General features: G+C 48.1%; 1 protein-coding gene across 1 annotated transcript in view; it reads right to left on the bottom strand.

Annotated features, from left to right (window-relative positions):
• LOC102059356 (gamma-aminobutyric acid type A receptor subunit epsilon) overlaps positions 1-18,769 on the bottom strand; it is a 36,801-nt gene that overhangs the window by 9,921 nt on the left and 8,111 nt on the right. The window lies entirely within an intron of this gene.

Below are 18,769 nucleotides of genomic sequence, written 5' to 3'. Positions count from 1 at the left end.
GCCACTGTTTTGGAGTCATAGCCAGAACATTTGCTTTTTAAGTCTGGGAGCAGGTGTTGGTGACCACTGACACCTTTTCAGGCTCATCTTTAGTTCAGGATCAGGACATCCATGGCATACTTTGGAAGAGCCAAAGACTGTGTGCTGACTGGTGGGCTGAGCTGTAGCATGTTTGGCCTGACCCATGCCTGGAAAGCCAAGGCCATACAAACAAGGGCTTGGGTCTCCTCTTGACAGACAGCTCAAGCCAAACACTCCTAAGCATAGGCATGAAGGGGCAGTGTGGACACTGCCTGAATCGAGTCCTAAGTTCAGCATCTTTTCAGTACACGTTTCAAACACAGGCAAGGAAAGCTGCTCACCAGCTTACGAGGGAAGGCAAGCAGCCAACTCTGTTATTTATTAAGATACAGCCCCGCAGTGCTACATACACCTAATTTGTACATATAGCAATAGCAGTATTGTGCATAAATCTAGTGAGAATCCACCCCTTGCTGCAGGACTTACACTGTAAATGTTTTATATGGAAAACTGGAGCACTATGGGTTCCTGGGCAGATACCCCTTGCTGAAGATTAGAAAAGGAAGCTGGGGCAGGGGCTGCTATGGACCCAGCTCTTGATGCAACCAGTTCAAAATCTGGAGTCTTTTGCAGACAGAAAACAGAGTTTGTACCATAAGGACCTTTTGTTTTGGTGAGAGAGAGGGTGTCATAGCTCACCCATAACTAGCATTTCTAGGAGGCAGCTCCTGTCTCAATCGGATTGGCAGTAGTCCACCTCATTAGCCCACCATTCTGCTGCTTGCTGCTACTGCTCCTTACCCTCTTTTTCAGCCTGCTTGTGAATGTCTTAACTAGTGCCATGCAGGAGCGTGTCTGGCACTCAGTGGATGTCTGAACCAGACCCCCAAATCCAGTTTCACCAGCCCATATTAAAGGCTGCCACTTGTTCCTGACAGTTCCTCCCTGACTTGGACTTTGCTCCCTTTCACTGCTGTCAAAGCTGCCTGACCACAGAGGCATCATCTCCCTCTTTCCTGTGGCAAAGATGAACAATGTCTGACTTTGCCATCTCTCCCTCTCATTCTCCTCCTCCCTCTATTGATTTATCTCGGTGGAATTTTTATGACTGCAGCACATCCTCCCTTTGCTGCCCTTGCTGCTGGTTCAGAGCTGACTTCTCAAACCATGCCATTAAAATAGATGCTGGCGCTCTTAGTGCGCTCCCTTGGACGTTGTGTCCTGCTGGGGGCACGCAGAGCAGGGCAACGCACGACTCCCTGCTTCATTTTCCTTGCCCTCACTCCACTGTCAGCCAACCGGCGATGAGTGATTGGTACCAAAAACGTCCCTAGCATAGGAATGAGATCATGAGAAAAGAGCATTTGCCATCAGGCGGTCAAGTCATTCTCTGGGCTGATCCTTCACCCTGGTTAGACACAGGGATGAGCAAGGTGCCAGGGATGAGTTCCTAACGTATCTCTAAATGGAGACAGATGCAGCATGTTCAGAGTGATGGCATTGGCTCTACAGTTCATTCAAAACAGACATGAGGAGACACAGAGTTAGGATAGCAGCAGCCCTCAAAGCCAAGTGCACAAGCATGGCCACTACCTGAAAACAGAAGGTGGAAAGAGCACATTCCAGCATCTGAATGCTCTGGATCGCACTGGGTACTGCTTGGACATAGGACATCAGGTTGTAAAACAGTGAAATAAAGCCCATGGGTGGGCAAAGAAGCATCGGCACAGCAGGGACAAGATGGGGTAATGGCAGCCTGAGAAAATGACATATGGGGGTGGGTTGACTTTATTCTGCTTGGGGCCATTTTCTTTTCCTTGCCAGCTGTTGAGGCCAAAATAACACAACATTTGACATATTCTCCCCCAGCCCTGCAATCCCAGTTTGAGCCAGTATGAGCTTACATTGCTCCTCCTAAGCAGTATCTCTGGTGTAGGAGAAAGCAACCAACGATGCAATGATAAATCCATGTTAGATGCCCCTATGAGTCTCTAACTCCTGACTGGAATCACTTGTGAGATCTTGCTTCTGGCCTGGCAGCTCAGGTTAGGTGTCCTGCTGTAAAGTTCAGTATGCAGGTCTGGGATAACCAATGCTAATGTTTCAGGAGTGTGGAGGGTCAGCTAACCCAGGAGTTTAGTATTTGTTGTCAAGCCCAGATTTTCAGAAGGGATCAGCATTAAAGAGCTCCTCTTGTGCCATTCTTAGCCAGCCTTTGCAAAAGGTGTAGTGCACAAGTCATTCAGCTCTTTTGAAAAATCTGAGCTGTTATTGTCACTGTCCTGTGGTTTGATCTAATTTCAATGGCTATTATTAGCACAGCTGTTCATGAGGAAGAACTTATGAGCTGAGCTGGCTCCCTTGCCTCTACATGGGGAACCCACTGGGAAATGTTGGCATTTCCAAATGTATTTTCATTCAGAATTATCTGAGGCAAGATTTATACAAAGATGCTCCAGCCTTTGGGAGCACTTTTACCCTTCTGATTCTCTCCCCCATCCTGCTGCAGGGGAGTAAGCAAGCAGCTGTGTAGTGCTTAGTTGCTTGCTGGGGTTAAACCACAACAGTTCCTGAAGATGTTAGCAGCTGTTCCCATCAAGTGTGGTTTGCATTGATGCTGAAGAACCTTGCATGGCTGTGGTTCTGCACTGATCAGCTGTAGGACGGCTCTCGGACCTTTCTTTCTCTGAGCATTAATCAGATCCCACTTAGCTGTAGGCATCTGACCAAGGTGATTAAATAGGAGGTGTTTGATCATGGGCTCCCTACAGTCATTGCAGAAGGATAGGCACTTCTGGAGAGAGATCCCAGTATGAAGCAGTCCAAGTTCTGGAAAGCCTCACACTCTTAAGGACCTTAGAAGAGTCCTGGCTGATCAAGGCTGAATAGCTGAAGTTTGGCAGGACAAGGTCAGCCCCTAAAACATATGACAGTACTGTTTCTTGCACTCCTGTAGTTTCTCTCTGCCCTGGTTCATTTTCAAGCATCAGAAACAGACTTCTCAATACCTCAGTTTACACATTTGGAAAAAGGTTATTGTAAAATATGCCTCCAACATTACTGTACCATCTGCTATGCAGCACATGGATGTTGTTACCTTCTCTGTAAAAGCATGGGCTTTTAAAAAGTTTTCAGCAGAAAAGCTAATGAAATAAGAGGAATTGCTCTAACAATTAGGTCATGCCGTTTGGATTACACATGGGGTAGCACACACATGTTGGCATGCACGCCATATTACATCAAACTTCAGTCATAAAATAATAAATCAAACTACCCGTAAGGCAAACACTGAAGACTGCCTACCCTAACTACTATCACATGAGTTTATCCAAAGCTGAGGAACACCCTGAAGCATCACCGCTGCCAGCTGTGTGGGCTCATGTTGAACTCAGCCTTTCAGCATGACCCAGCTGGCTCTTGGTCACCATCATCACCTGGCACTGCTGCACATCACTGATCAGTCCTTGTTTTCCTCATGTGGGCAACACAGATGCTGATGGAAACCCAGTCCCAGAAAATGGTAAAAATCTCAAAACATCTAATGGAAAAAAACCTGTCCTGTGAAAGAGGATTTGTGGGAAATAAGGGGATGTGGATTTCACAAGAATATTTCATCTTGGAAGAAAAAAATAAAACAGTAACAAAAAGACTTTACTGTGCTCTCAAAGCCTTTCATTTTTAAAAGCATACTTTGAGTGAAAAGCTATGAAATTTCCATGTGAAAAGTCATTTCAAAGAAAACCCCCAAATTTTCAATCCAAAAGAAACAGGTTCAGTAATCAGCCAGTCCCCTGCACAAGAGTTGGGAGCTGGGCACTGTTGTGGTTTAGTGCCACCCTAAGCCCTGTTCCTTGGGTCATCCAAGCCCCAGCCGTCCTGCCCTAACCTTCACGGCCCAGGAGGATCTCCTTGCTCCCCATCCTGATGTCCTGGTACAACAAGGACATCCTTGTTGTACCTGGCCTCAGCTTGCTCCTTCCTGTGCCCCCTCTCTCACCGCTGTATGTGGACACACATGGAGAATCAGCCCATATTTCCAGTCGCATTTGGCCCCAGGAACTCTACTTTAGATGAAGTTCCACCCCAGGTTCAGAGCAGGTATGAGTTAGGGCTACCCAGTTGCAGACTAACAGCTTGAACTCACAGGGTTAGCATGACACAACTTGAAATTAGCAGTGTCTATTTTCAGGTTAGCTTATAAACCAAATAAACACAGCTATGCGCTGCCAGAAGGTCCTTTTCAAATGGCTCAAAGCAACTTTGTGTGTGCAGATCAGCTGAGCCCTCTCGAGGGTGCAGTTAGTGGGATACAAAAGAGTTGGTACCCCATGGTTCCTCTGTGTCTATGAACTTCCTTCTCCGGGTTCCTTAAAAGCTCAGTTTTCTGACAAATGCCAAAGAGAGAAGCAAAGGCATGAGATGGAAATGTCTTAGATATCTTCCTAAATTAGGATAAAATTAAGGATTTAAAGGTGTTTTCTGCAACGTCATTTGTATTCAACAGCAACAAGACGACCTCCAAATAGAGAAGACAGAGACCTGGAAACAGGTTCCTCCGGTTTCCTCTGATGGACAGATAGTTTGGAAAAATCCTAAATAACAGTGGGGCTGAGAGATTAATATCCTAGCCAGTCTCATTCTAGCTTTTATTGTTCTGGTATCTGTTCTTACAGAGCCCACTTCCCTCTGCACCTCCAAGCAAATCCCTCGCTGCAGTACATAGAGCAGGCTGCTTTCCTGGGAAGCATGGCCAGCATTTCAGGTGGGCTGACGTGAATCTGATGGATCTGTGCAGTCAGTCACAGAGCTAAGGAGAGCAAGTATTACAGGCAAACTCTTTGGGAACTGCAATTCATGAAAATCTCAGGAATTATTGGAGAAGTACCACAAATGGGGTATATTTCTTTCAAGGGCTGGTAGGTCACTCTATGCAGCTCGAGGCAAGCCGGGAAGCTTCTCCTCCAGTCTCCCTGTTCTGCAGAACAGGAGTCAGCCCAAGCATCCCTGCTTCCAACAGAACTTTACTCAGCAGCTCCATACCCCCACAGCCCTGCACAGGTGAGCATTTTCTTCTCCAGAACATTCTATGCATCCCTCCCAGCCTGAAAACATCTCTTACAAACCCTGGGGTGCTCCCAGCAGCCAGCTCTGTGTCCCAGGGAATGCGCTTAATAGCAAAAATCTGCAGACACTCTCCAGGCTAAATAAATAAACTAAATAAAATAACCTTATTTTAGAATAATCTTCAAATCTGATGCACACCTTCTTGTCCCCACAGCTAGCGGGCAGGAACGTGCTTCTAGCATGACACATGCAAGCACTCTCCAAAGGCAGCAAGCAGAGGGGACATGCGCAGACAGCACATGCTAATGCCTGACACTGACCACTTCAGCGACCAGCTGGGCAGCGTCAGGCTTCTCTCAGTTCTCCCATCAGCAGTGTGAGACACCTTGCTTGTGGATGCCTCTGTGTCCCTGCTCTGGGTGAGTTCTGTCTCCCCAACACAAAGAGCAATAGAATGAGAATGGGAGTTTCCTTATGCTCCCAAGGTCCTCCTCTCTCCGAATCAGACCCCAGAGAGCTTTCTGGACATGATGCTGGAGTGACAATGGGAGCTCACAAGGACAAAAGGAGCAGAGCTCTGGTGATCTGTATTTTCAAGGTGACACACTGAACTTCCCATCTGTTTCACTTCTGCAGCAACACTGGCAGTGCTGTCCTTGTCTGAATGTCTTTTGCCTCTGCCCAGGGAATCTCAGTTGAGACAGTGTTCTTTTTATAATACAAACTTGCTATTAAAAACCATCACCATGTCCTGTCCTCATGCCAGGAGCCTTCAAACAAGACATGCTGTACATGCTGCTCTCTCGATTTCAAACTCCCCACTCATGGCTTGCTCACCCATTGGAATCTCTGCAGATGGGAAGTGGACAGGGCTTTCAAAACCTAGTACTGGCTTCCGAGATCTCTGCCTGCCTGTTCCCACAGACCTCTGCTCATGCCTGCTCCCATGCATGGGCAAACAGCGACATCTAAAAGGCAGGCTTTTATACTCATGACAGCCAACCACTCCAGACAGCTGCCTCTCCCCCAAACCCTTTCTTGTGAGCTGTTCCCTTATACCACCACTTTCAGTCCTTCAGTGATGTTATCTCCTCACATGCAACCCCAAGATGGCTTCGTGCCATGGTGTCCGTTCCTCTATTCATTGGAGCATAGCCTGGCACAGGGAGTCTCTCACTGTGAGCCCCAGGGGCGTGTGACATAGTGTGTGTTTTAGCATCTGATTAACAGTCATTACCCAAAGGATCAAGGAAAGTCCTTGAGTCGAGACATGACATCAGCCAAACTCTGGTTTACAGAAGCACCATCTGTCTGCACTGTCCCTGGCGAGGTTATTAGGCAGTGGCATGGACACAGGATGCTATATGCAGATGGGGCAGATTTAAAGAAGATACTGAACACTTCACTGAAGTGTTATGCAAAGCAGTACAGGGAAGGAGCCATCTCCTTTTAGTTTGTTTTTTCACCACTCTCAGGACAGGACATGGCCTGGGTGGAGAGTCATGTGTAAGCACCTTCTGATGCAAACAAGGATGCAGGCCAGTTACCATGATCTCTAGAAAATGTCTAGGCTGCTGCAGAGCAAAGCCACACTTGTCCAAAGTCTCATTTGCATGTCAAACCTTACCGCTAAATGCTTAAATGCTCCCCAGTGTTGGGCTTGAAGCAACTTTGTGCCTGAAGAAGCAAGCAGGTGGGGGAAGAGAAGAGGTGAGGACAGAATCACACAGGATAACTGGAAGAGAATACTTAGCACTTTGGGCAGGTGCTCTTGGTTTATTTGTCCTTTAAGCTCATGGGGTTCTTGACAAGACAAAAAGAAATTTCCTTTAAAAGGGCTAGAAGACAAACCTCACTGCATACAGTTAACTTCCCAAGATTGGTCTTACCAAGAACATCTTGGTGAGATTCAGATGGGAAGCTGGAATTTCTTTAATTGCATTTCCCATTCCCATGCCACCCACTGCATTTAAAATTAAACACTGGGATGGGCAGTCTAATACTACCCAGGACAGGGAAACCAGTTGCTGCGGCTCCCCTGTAATAGACAAAGGAAGGCAGGAGGTCCCATGGACCCCCCAAGGTGTCCAGTCCTTAACACTCCTGAGGAGGACTTTCTGGGATGGTGACATCTGTGAGTCTGTCATTGGCTGGGAACATGATCAGTTCCTCCAGCACTGACATGTTCCTCATCTCTCTGTCCTTACAAAACTCCTGTCCTGGGCTGCTGGATTCCTGCTCAGTTTGGGAGCTGGATGCTGCAGCCTCACTGCCTCCTCCCTAGGATGAAGAGGCAGGAACGAGAGCAGTATCCCGTTGTGACAGCAGGGAAATGGCCCTCAGGTGAAGCAAAGGAAGGCAGGAAAGTCCTCCAAACATTCAAATGACCCGAATGCCTTCAACTGTCAGAAGCCTGTGGCTGTGTGGTTTTGAAGTATTAGAGCAAGCATCTTTCTAAGCTTAGGGCTTGCCAGCCGGGCCTGCCTCCCTGCCACCAATCTCATACCTCATACAGAAGGGACCACCACTGGCATCACCACCGGCTTTGCCAGACACCAGTACAGCCGACTGCTGCTGCTGGCTCACCAGATAGACTAAGGGCTGGTAAAATCAAGACAGTGTCTGAAATTTAGGGTCTGATTCTTATTTACATTCAGTCCCTGTTTGGAAGGACTGAGGGTTTTGGAGAAGTAGAGTAGTCCACAGTAGTCTGCAGACCTTTGTAAAGGTCTCAGCACCTTCCCTGTCTGCTCAGGGACTGAAAACCCACATCTGCTGCTCAGTTCCCTTTGTTGTTTTTTCATCTCTCCAGGCTTTCTTGGGTTTTCCCTCTTTTCCCTTTCCTCCCTGTTCTAGCCTTCTTTCCTCCTGCTCCTCTCCAATGCCCTCTCCACACTCTCTGTGGCCTGTAGCTCACCACTCTGCTTCTCTGCCTCAGCAAGAAAGGTATCAACACCCTGCCCATACCCCTCCTCAAACAGAAACAGCTTCAATTGTAATGGCCCTATTCAAGCATCACATAATTTTCCAACCTCTCCCCACCTTCTCACGGGACTTTGCTTTGTCTAGTAAGGCTCTCCAGGGCACAGACTGCCTCTCTCTATGGACTGAAAGGTGTCTAGTGATCTCAGCTGGATAGCAATTGTCATGCAAAGGGAACAAAGTCCCTCCCATTGCAGTCCTAGCGATGAAAAAATTGCTACATAAGCTGTGCTTTGAGGTCAAGACAGGAGGGAAAGGGTGGCAGAGGGAGGGAGCCTTAGGAGCTCTGCTTTCTGTGTGCATCAGAGCCAGAAACTTCCTTCCAGTGCAGGAATTGCATGGCATGGCACAACAGCATACAAAGCCAGAGGGATAAGAATGGGCAAACAGTGTCAGGCAGTGCCCCTCGGTCCCAACAGGCTCCTATGGTGGCCAGTCCCAAGAGCTTAGGGACAGAGTACAAGGAACAGGAAAATCACTACAGCCTTCTGCTAAATATGCTGTCCTCCATGAGAACCCCTTGCTTCCAACAGGCACTGAGCTCTGTCAAACCACCTTCATGGGCAGCACATTGACAGGGTGGAGAAGCCAGCAGACCTCAGAACCTGTGCTGAAGAAGTGAGGCACACCACTGGCTGTAGGAACTGTACTGGGCCTGGGAGATCAATGACAGGCTGTGGTGGGCTAACAGGCTGCACCACATGAGTCACGACACAGCACAAAGCATCACGAGGTAATGCCCTGGCTGGGCAGTATGGTTCAGTTCTCCAAAACCAGTGAGTCAGGACAGCACCTGAGAGGTCCATCTCCCAAACCCTGATGCTACTCTGTCCTCCTCCCACCAAAACGGGTCTGAGAAAGCACAGTGCACCTGAGTCCCTGGGATGCCACCCATTGTATGGAAATGCTTATGCTGGCCAGGAGGAAAACCACTGTTTGCCTGTGTAAATCCCTTTCTAATCCTCATCCTCAAGGAAAAAAGCACATTCAAAAAATCTGAGAAAGTTCTGCTTTCACAGAAGGGAAAGGTTTTGTGCCCTCTGCAGAAATCGTCACTCCTGACACTGTTCTCTCCTGGCTCCAGATGAAGAAGGAGGTGGGGACAGTGTACTCTGCTCCACTGACTCTTTCAAGGAAACCTGTTTCATGTTGTCTCTCATGCCCCTTTGCTGTGCTTGCCAGCTTTCTTGTCCTGCCCTGCCAGTTCCTTGATATAGCTCCTTCTCCCTGCTTCATTTTGTTTTTCCTTTCACAGTTTTTTTCAAGCCACCACAAAGTCACGGCCCAGCCCTAATGAGATTTCAAAGGAGCACCAGGATGAGGGAAAGCAGCTGGGAGAATCAGGTTACAAAGAAAGAACAATTTCTGTCTCCCCTGTTGGATATTTGAAGGGCAAAGCAAGCTGGACTGCAGTTACAGAAGGGACACCAAGCCAGCTGATTCTCCTTTCCAGGCATACATCCACACTTCAGGCTAAGTGTGGCGGTCATTTGGAAACCAGGACACCAGCCACCAGGCAAGCAGGACCTGCAGAGCTCTGCTGCTCTGGGCTGCTCACTTCCTATGGCACCTGGTGGCTGCAAAAGACTCTCCTCAGAAAGCAGGGGCTGGTATTCCCAGTCTTTTTTACCAGCTCCCAACTGTTTTGTAGAGACCCAGCCCACTGCAGATGCCTCCTTTAAAACTCAACCACCTTACTTTACCCAACTCCCCTTAGATGGCTTTAGGACATCTTTGGGGAATAAGCGAAAAAGATGAAGAGGTTTTCTGCACAGAGGTCTAAGGGACGTATTGGTACAGCTTGTATATCCCAGAATTATACATGCAAAGAAACCAAATAATTTTGGCTCTTGAGCTTAGTCCAAGGTTCCTGGGAGCTGGACAGCCCATCCTCTGCTGCCCCTTACCAAATCCCAGCACTTGGACCTGCCTTTGACTTTCTGAGGTAGCAGCAACACTGAAGTATTTTCATCTCCCCTCTTGCTGATCCCGTGAGAGAGCACCAGCATCCAAGCAGCCCCCAGCCTCACTGCTGCAGAACTGGACCGAAGCTTGCAGCCAGCTCCACAGGAGGCTGCATGCAGAGCTCACATCCAGCCAGCCGTGAGCAATCCCGCGGAAGGGAGCTTGGCTCCATGCAATGGCTCACTCCTCCCTTGCAGTGCAAACTGGGTGTCAACATCCCCATTCCCAGAGCTCCTTCTATTCCCTACCTGCTCTGCAGAGACCTTCTCTCCCCAAGCCTCCTGTTGAGATCTGCAAATCCCTCTGGCACACTGCTCCAAGCCATGTCACCACTGTGGCTTTTTGTTCTGGCAGGGGAAACCAGGGTCCATCACACCTTCTCACAGGGTGCAGGGTCACGTGAGAAGCTAAGGCTGCAAACTCTGGACAGGTTTGTCAGTCTACCACTGCCAGACCACAAAAGGAAATGGTTGTCTTGAATATTACGGTTCTCTTTGCCTTCAGCTTTTCTTTTCACGGAGCAAATTAAGAGATCAGCCAGTTATCATCTTAACTTCACCCTCCTACCTCCCTGTGGCTGTAGGAACAACCAACTTAACTCCCACAAATCCTTCCCACTTCTCTATCCCATTGCTCCGCTTCCTCTCCATGTCCTCACTACACTACTAAGGTGGCTGTGGGTGTCTGTGGAGGAATGACAGACCAAAGGACACAGGCCTGGTCTGGCAGGTGTAACAGGTACACTGAAAAAGCTGGAGGGAAAGAGAAGCAGATCAGGGGGAAGTGTCAGAAACAAGGCTTACAACATTTGCAAAGCCCCTGCTCTGTCCTTCCCTGTTGCCCAGCCACATGGAGACAAGGTGTTCCCCTACTCACACTCCCAAGTGTTTTAGCTCACACATACCCTGTGCATCTGCCAGCAGGTGAGCCATTACTCCCACCTGCGTTCTCCTGTTGAACAAAGCTGATCAGATGTTAGAGCCATTCCCAGCTAACCGCAGGTCTGTCAAGAACCACAGAAATCCTCACAGAAAAGCCCTCTGGACATGAAGGTGGACAACCAAGGTTTATACCAGGGTCCTCAGCTACCATCAACTCCATGCTACCAGCACACACCAAGCCCAAAGATCCCTGGCCAGACTTATTCCCCGACCCGTAGTGCCCCATGCAGCCAGTATGATTTTTCAGGGGCCTTGAGGAGCTGTTGCATTGGGAATTACTGGGGCCAGTCTCAGCAGCACTGGTGTGAAATGGCTGCAGCATCAGCAAACCCACAGCAGAGTGGGCTGCTGCTGACCCGTGCGAGGCATCATGGCAGACACTGTGATGATCTACCTGCCCACCCACTTGCTGACCCTAACACCTACCTCCTACCAGCGCAAAAGACACCAAGCTTAAGACACAGCTTAAGGCGCGGGGGAGATGCAAGGGCTTGCAGGGAAGAGAAGCAAAGCGCTGGCTCAGCCCAGCCAGCCCCGGTGCCACGGGGAGGCTCAGGCTGGCAGTATCACTGCTGCTTGCTTGCCATTTGTATCATGGGCAATTAAACCCTTCCTGTGCACAGAGATGGGATGTAATAGTCTGAATATTCAGCCTTTAACATTGAGGCATGAAGAGGTCCTTGAAGCATATTGCTGCTGGTCACCCACAACCACTGAATTCCGAGGAATGGTCCATTTCATAAAACATTTATAGCAAGCAGATTTCACGTCAGCCTTTTAGGGGAGATGGCAGGACTGCTTCACCTGAGGATGATTTCTACTGAGAAAATGAACTTTTGTTGAAAATAAATTTAAACTGTCAAAACCTAAAATGAATTACCTCAACCTCATCATTTCGTTCAGAAACTTTTTTTTTTCTCTAGCAAGCTAACAAAATATTTTGCTTTACACTTATCTATTTGATACACTTCATTTTTACTTTTATTTTCAAATACTCTTTTTCATGCTTTACTTATAGGACAGAATTTATCACCGTATGAAAAGCAAATGAAAAACAAACTGCTGATGCTAAACATAAATGTTTTGATTGCCCCTAAACCCATTTTCCCTCAGAACTGCTTAAGAATTTTGGTTGTTTGTCCCCTCCCCTATGATGCTGGCTTTTTGCCCTAGACCAGAAACCCTGGCCTCTGACCAGCTCTTTGACTTGGCTGTCACGTACCTGAAATACCCAGACCTCTCCTGTGGAGAGATCTAAATCCTTCAGTTCAGATAAATCAGCTCAGCCTTAAAAATAATTCAGCCCATCAAGTGACAAGTGTTGGTACAGCTCAGAGCCTATATCTTTCAAATTTGACACAATAGTGCTTTCCCTTTGACTTGGAAGAATCAATTTAATGAGGTTCAGAGCACAGATCAGTACCCAAATCAAATACATGCTTCCTGGCCTGTCCACACACACCGTCTCTGTACGGAGAAGTGGGGCCATTGGGGAACCACCGAGCAACTCCATTAGCTGACGCGCTTGTGATGGAGACAACTTGCATCTGGACTTTTCTTTGCGAGAGGCAGCTGCACACAGCAGCTCTGAGCCTGACCCCGCATCTCACAGGCACATCCCTACCACCGCGGGATGGGCAAGGGTGCGCTCCCACCGCCCAGTGACTGCAGCCATGTCCATGCCTATGCCTCACGGTAAATGCCCTGCCAGAAGGGAAAGCTCCTACGAACCCGAAAGCTGCTAGCTGACAGGGTTGTCAGTGCAGGGGACATCCCTCCAGCCTGGTCCAGGCCCCAGTAAGGTGAGTCTCCTGGTCACTGGAAAACTGTCGTCATGGTGTATTAAGAAGCAAAAACTCAGTGGCTGACAGACACCTCTGGAAAGAGAGACCAGGCGCAGCTGCTGCAGTCACGAGCTATGTTAGAAAGGTTTTCTGTGGGTAAGGGTGAGGAGTTACAAGTTACAACACGCTGAGGCTGGGCACAGTAAGCGCACTGGCTACCTGGGCAGCACCTAGTAAGCATCCTTCCCAGGCTGCCTGCAAGGGTCCAGAGCAAAAAAACCCTCTGCATTCAGCCTGGCTGAAGAAATGTAAGTTTTCTCCAAAGGCTGGCACAAATTGAATGTGGGATTGAGCCATTCCTGCCAGCAGAAGGCCAGAAATCAGATCCCTGAAGGAATTTACAAGAGCCACTTACTGCATTATGAATGTTGATTTATGCCACGCTGCCGGAGGGCCGGAGGCCGCCCAGGCTGTGGGCTGCATGGAGACACCTGTGTGCCAGGACTGATGCTGCAGTTTAAGAAACCTGACGGAGTACAGCCGCATTCCTCATTCAGCGCTGGACTTTGAGCACAGATGTTAATTAACTTTAGGGCTTTGCTCTCCAGAAATGCCTCTGAAGAAAAGCACTTTTCCCCTAGGAGGCTGCTGTCCAGACTTTTACATTTTGTTTAGCTCCAAAATGTAGAGGCAAACCCCCAGCTTTTTGTTCATCTTCCCTTATAATGGACTCCTTGTGTCTTCTGCACAATAAACAGCCTATAAATAAAATACCAACATCGATGTCACACAGAAAATATCTGGAGGGGATTAGTATATGTTCTGGATAATAAAAGGAGCTGGTTGAATTATTCATAGTGAATAAATCAGCTCTTTTCCAGTTTGGGAGCGGATCCTGAAACTTGCAGAAGCTCTCGGGCTATTTGTTCAGGATGGGAGTAACTCATGTTATTTCATTAGACCTTCTGCTGTGGTTTGTGATTTGTCCCACAAGTTACATGTGATCGGTAATATTCCTCAGTGGCTTTTGGATTTTTATTTTTCTTAAGCCAATGACAAACAATGACAAAAAACTGACCTCACTGCATGCAGCTACATGAGGAACAGTCCCTCTCCTAGCACTCGGGCACACAGGAATGAGCTCAGGTGACCGTTCCTGAACATCAAGGAATCACGAGACGTGAGCACTCTCCAAGCAAATGAGTATTTGTGAAGACATTATAAATGCACCAGCAGCTCCAGCCATCACTCAGGCATGGAAACTAATGGCCAGGAAAAGCACTGGGGCCCTTAGTGAGCAAAACTCATTTCTCAAAATTTAAATTTCTACAATATACATCTTTATCAGGGACCAAAACCCGACCTAGCTCATTACATGAGTGTGTATCCTGTGCAACTTCACTAATTGATGCTGATGCCTGACTATGGTGGCACACTGGGCAGGCCAAGAGCAGCACACAGTCCTTGGCAGAGCATTGTGGTGTGCTTCAGGCACTGCAATCCACCCTAGAAGTGGGTGCATCTGGGTTATTGCCTCCAAGACAGATGATTTGTGAAGCATTTTCAAGTCCTTTCAGTTGAAAAGTGCTGTGCAACCACTGGAGTCTATTATTAGCAGGAAAGAAGGTGGGGAGTTAACAAATTTCTTTTACCTATAGGCTTATCTTGTGCTCCAGAGCAACATATTCAAGCATTCTAAAAAGTGTGCCATTTTCATTTCATTTCCTTCCTACTTATTCCAAAGCAGCCAAAGCTAAGTATAATCAAGACTTAAGTGTTCCTCAGAGCCAGACAATTATTGTTGGTCTCGGTTTCCCCATCTATTAAGAAGAAACTACCATATTAACCCAAGCCTTGCAGCAGGACACCAGGGCTGTAACCCAAGGCTTCCCGCTGTGGCTCCCACGCTAACTGCCTTCCAACAAAGCACCGCCGCCGTTCCTTGGGATACGGCTCCGCTTCTGTGCGGAGATGCCTCAAACCACCTAAGGGCTCTCCATAAGGGTGGCTTAGTCCCATAGGGCTTTTGTAGAGCCTAGCTCCACTCTTGGGGATCTTTGCTCCTGCTGCTGGGATAGCTCAGCTGTTCACAAGCAGCTGCCAGCTTGCTGCCCACTGATAATGTGGCATTGATGGGGATTTTACTCAAAGAGCTGCGATTCAGCAGCTCAGCCACCCACGGCTCTGAGTGGGGAGGAAGCAATCTTTGCAAGAGGGTTGTGCGGACATCCACTGCCTCCCTGCCCTGCTAAGCCATCCCTGCACGACAAGCACCCAGGAACAAAGACAAAGTGCCCCAGGTCCCCAAGCTGGCTTTGTCACAGCAGCCCCATTCCTCATCGCTACCCCTTGTCAGCTTTAGCTTTGAAAGCCAAACCTCCCTCCCTGGCTCCTCAGGATTTACATGAACACAGTCAGTGGGGAGTTCTCTTCATTCATGCTGGGCTTATACTTCTAAATTATAAAGTGTGTCAAATGAGGATTTAATTTATATTTAACAAGACAACATTTGTAAATTAATTATTCATCAGCAAATAACGAATAAACATTTCCCCCCTCCCTCCCTCCGTCCCCCTTTCTCACAGTGTTTTCACAAATGCACCATACATGCAAGTCTATTAAATCTATTCTGCAGTACTGCAGACGTGGGAAAATATGTTCTTCATCCTCAATTTCGTTAGTGTGTTGCATGGTAACTAATGCAGCCAGGCACAGCATTATGAATTTAATAGTGTGCAGCATCTCCCTCCTAAAGAGGGAAGGAAGGAATATTCAACATGTGTATTTGGACATATCACCCTCTTTAGGTTCCAGTCCTCTGCTCACAGGCAGAGAGATAAGAAAATAATTTGCTGTAATAATGGAAGCAAGAGCTTAGCCCTACCCCTTTGGAAATCACAGGCACTTCAGAGGCAGCAGAATCTGGTCCCCAGTGAATGGAGGAGGCCAATTTTGCTCTTTCCATCTTTATTATCATTAAGTAACGAGATTGAGGTGGTGATTGAGGCAGAATCCCAGAAGAGCTGTCATCAAGTTTTGCTACAGAATTTGGCACACAAATATATCTCCTCTCACATACCAAAGAGTGGAGCCTCCAGCATCTAAACTAGCCCCGACTGCATTGCCTCTGATCCCAGACACCTGAGACCGGTAACCAAGGCAGGTCCTTGGATGCGTGGCATGTCTCCATTCACTTTGGCCAGAAGGCTACCAAGTGTTTGGGTTAAGTTCTCAGTGTTCAACTCCTCAAGCCTCCCACTTGGTTTTGCACAAGAAAGGAAGAAAAGGATATTCAGCTCTGAGCTATGGGAGGACTCTGAGAAGCTCTGGGCAAGACTTGCTCCATCCCCAAGCTCAGAACAGAAGCACTTTTTCCACTCCCACCCATGCTGGCTCTCATGGACACTTCACGGACATCTTCAGGACTGAAAGACACTCAACCCCAATAGCTGGCAACCACATCGATTCTACAGCATCATTTCCTGAGAGTTAAGCATCCCTAAAGGAAGGTGATCCAGAACTCTAGGTGCCCTTGACACCAGTTAAAGCTATAATCTATAGCAATAAAGCCATTAGAAAATAAAACCAGGAGCAAATCCCTCCAGCAAACAACCAGTCAGTGAAAAATTTGAACCCAAAGTCTCCTTCCATCAGTCCCTGGTGCTATAGCCCTCCCTGGCACCTCTTCCTGCAAACATGCTCGGAGAACCAAGGTGGGTCTTTGCACCAGGCTCAGCTTAGTGATAAGCCAAGGACACCTAACCACTGTCTGCATTAATGGGAATCTAATTGGGCATCCAGATCTGCGACACAGCTTGGAAAGCTGCAGCGCTGTAGGTGATAACTCATTTGGCTTGAGGTGCTACTGGCTGGCACCCAGCGGCAGCAGGCAGCCCTGGAAGGGCTCATGGCTGAGAACATCCTTTCCTTGATGATGTGAACGCAGCTTCCCACCACCTGAGAAGCACCAATTGCCCCAATCCCACCCAAAGATGACAGTTTCATGGAGATGGGGAGGAAATCCCAGTCCATACAGCAACTGGAGCAAACAGCTTTGGGACCTGATGGTCCCACTTTCCTGCACACTTTTCCCTCTCAGCCCATCCCCTTTAAACCAAGCCCCATGCCACTTCCTACCATTTAACCATCTCCTAGCTTTATTTCTAGTTACTGCCACACTTGGCTGGAAGAGCACAAAGGGTCTTTTCCCCAGGGAGGAGAGAATGTAGAATTTGCTCAACTACCTAAATGGGAAACAAGACTGCCCTTCTGGTCTACAAAAGATACCAGGAAATCACTTAACATTTCTTCCCCCTCCAAACTTGCCTGCCTTCTGCTGGCTCCTGAATGTTAATGTTATTTATGACAAGTGATTGATGAGGGGGATGCAGAATTCACACCCAGCACAGGACATTTTCAAATCACCTATTCATTTTTAAGGACTGAAATCAGTTTTGTATCCTGACATGATTTATCATTTGGAGGTTGAGCAGCGGCTACGCAGGGCCAGCTTCCAAGCCCTGACAGAGCATCACCAGGCTGAAGGCAGTGGTGAGTGGTTAACCCTTTGTGGGGTGTGCAGAAGACCCTAAGAGACCAAACTACATTGCTTAAGCTGGAGCTGTCTATTCCACCGGCATGTCAGGCCATCCTATAGCCTTCAGCTTCAGATGCACAGACCGTGCTGGTCCAAGCTGATAGCCACAGTAATGCTGCTGTATTTCTTAAAAGCGGAACTAGGGTTTTTTTTATCTTCTACATAGCATGGCTATGTGAAAGAGAAATATTTATGTAAAATGCTGTCACTACAATGCACCTAAAGAGATGGGACATTTCCCCTTCAGTGGGCCTTCCAGCCTACATGAGCCTCTGTAGCTGTGGCAGACAGAAGTCCCACCACAGGCTCAAGAGATCTAGCTCGGAGTCATATTCTGGTTCCCTTCCCTCTGAAATGTGCATTTTCTCAGGTTAGATAAGGGAAAGGGAAAGATCAGGCAGGAGGGATGGGCCTGATAGCTGGGACAAGGCAGAGCTTCTCAGGTTGGGAGAAGCTAGATAAAAGAGGACAAAGTGGGAATGACATGTCCCCAGCAAAGACAATCTATATCATACATTTGATGCCAGCCTGTCAGTGGCTGGCATGACCCACAGAATGCCTTAATTCATTGTATCAGCATGGAAAAGCAAACAAACACAAAGCAAGTGGGTGAAGCAGCCAGGTCTAGAGGTGACACTGGCAGCTTTGTCACAGCCCTTTTCTCTTGCTTCAGGAGACGCTGTAGCACGATGGAGCCTCCCTTGTGAGCAGGGGGAAGTATTCAGAGTACAGATGGCAGAAAGCTGCCATCCAATGCTACGAGACCTGGATCTAGCTGTCCTCAGTACCTTTAATCAGCCCAGGATCTTGGGGAGAAAGGTTTTGAAGTTCAAGGTCATCACAGAGTCAAGCTTAGGAAGATCCCCAAGGGGATGGGGGAAGAAGAGATGTCCATAGAGAGTCTACCTGGGGAGTCATACGGAGGTGTCTTCAGATCGCTGGTCAGGACTCAGCAGGGATCCCTGGACTTGTAGCATCTGGGCACTTTAGAGAGACAGTGCACCCAGTTGTGACTGATGCCACAAAATCCCTCAACTGTCTCTACAACAAGTGGTTTCCTTCCCTACCTGAGCAGCTCCTCGCCATGCCATTCCCACAAACAACAATACCTTCTCAGGTGGCAAGGCTGCAGGCGGGTAGATCAGCCCTGTGGCAGCAGCTTCCCCAGCAGAGCCCTGCAGATGTAGGCGATTCCAAGTGCCAGTCTTGCCTTCTCACTCCTGGCTTGCATTAAGTGGGCTGGGACCCCCTGAGATCCTGTGCAGTTGTGGAGCCCCCCTATATGAAGCATAAAAACTTCTGCTGACCCTCAGAAAGAGCTAAACACATGGGTTGAGCTGCTCTAGGAACGGTCAGGGCTGTCTTCAGCAGCACCCTCCCATATGATTCTAGTAAGGGTTGAGTCCACACAACAG

The sequence above is a fragment of the Falco cherrug genome, chromosome 15 (assembly GCF_023634085.1).
Source record: "Falco cherrug isolate bFalChe1 chromosome 15, bFalChe1.pri, whole genome shotgun sequence".
Classification (NCBI taxonomy): Eukaryota; Metazoa; Chordata; class Aves; order Falconiformes; family Falconidae; genus Falco; species Falco cherrug.
This window is presented reverse-complemented; position numbering and strand designations above follow the sequence as displayed.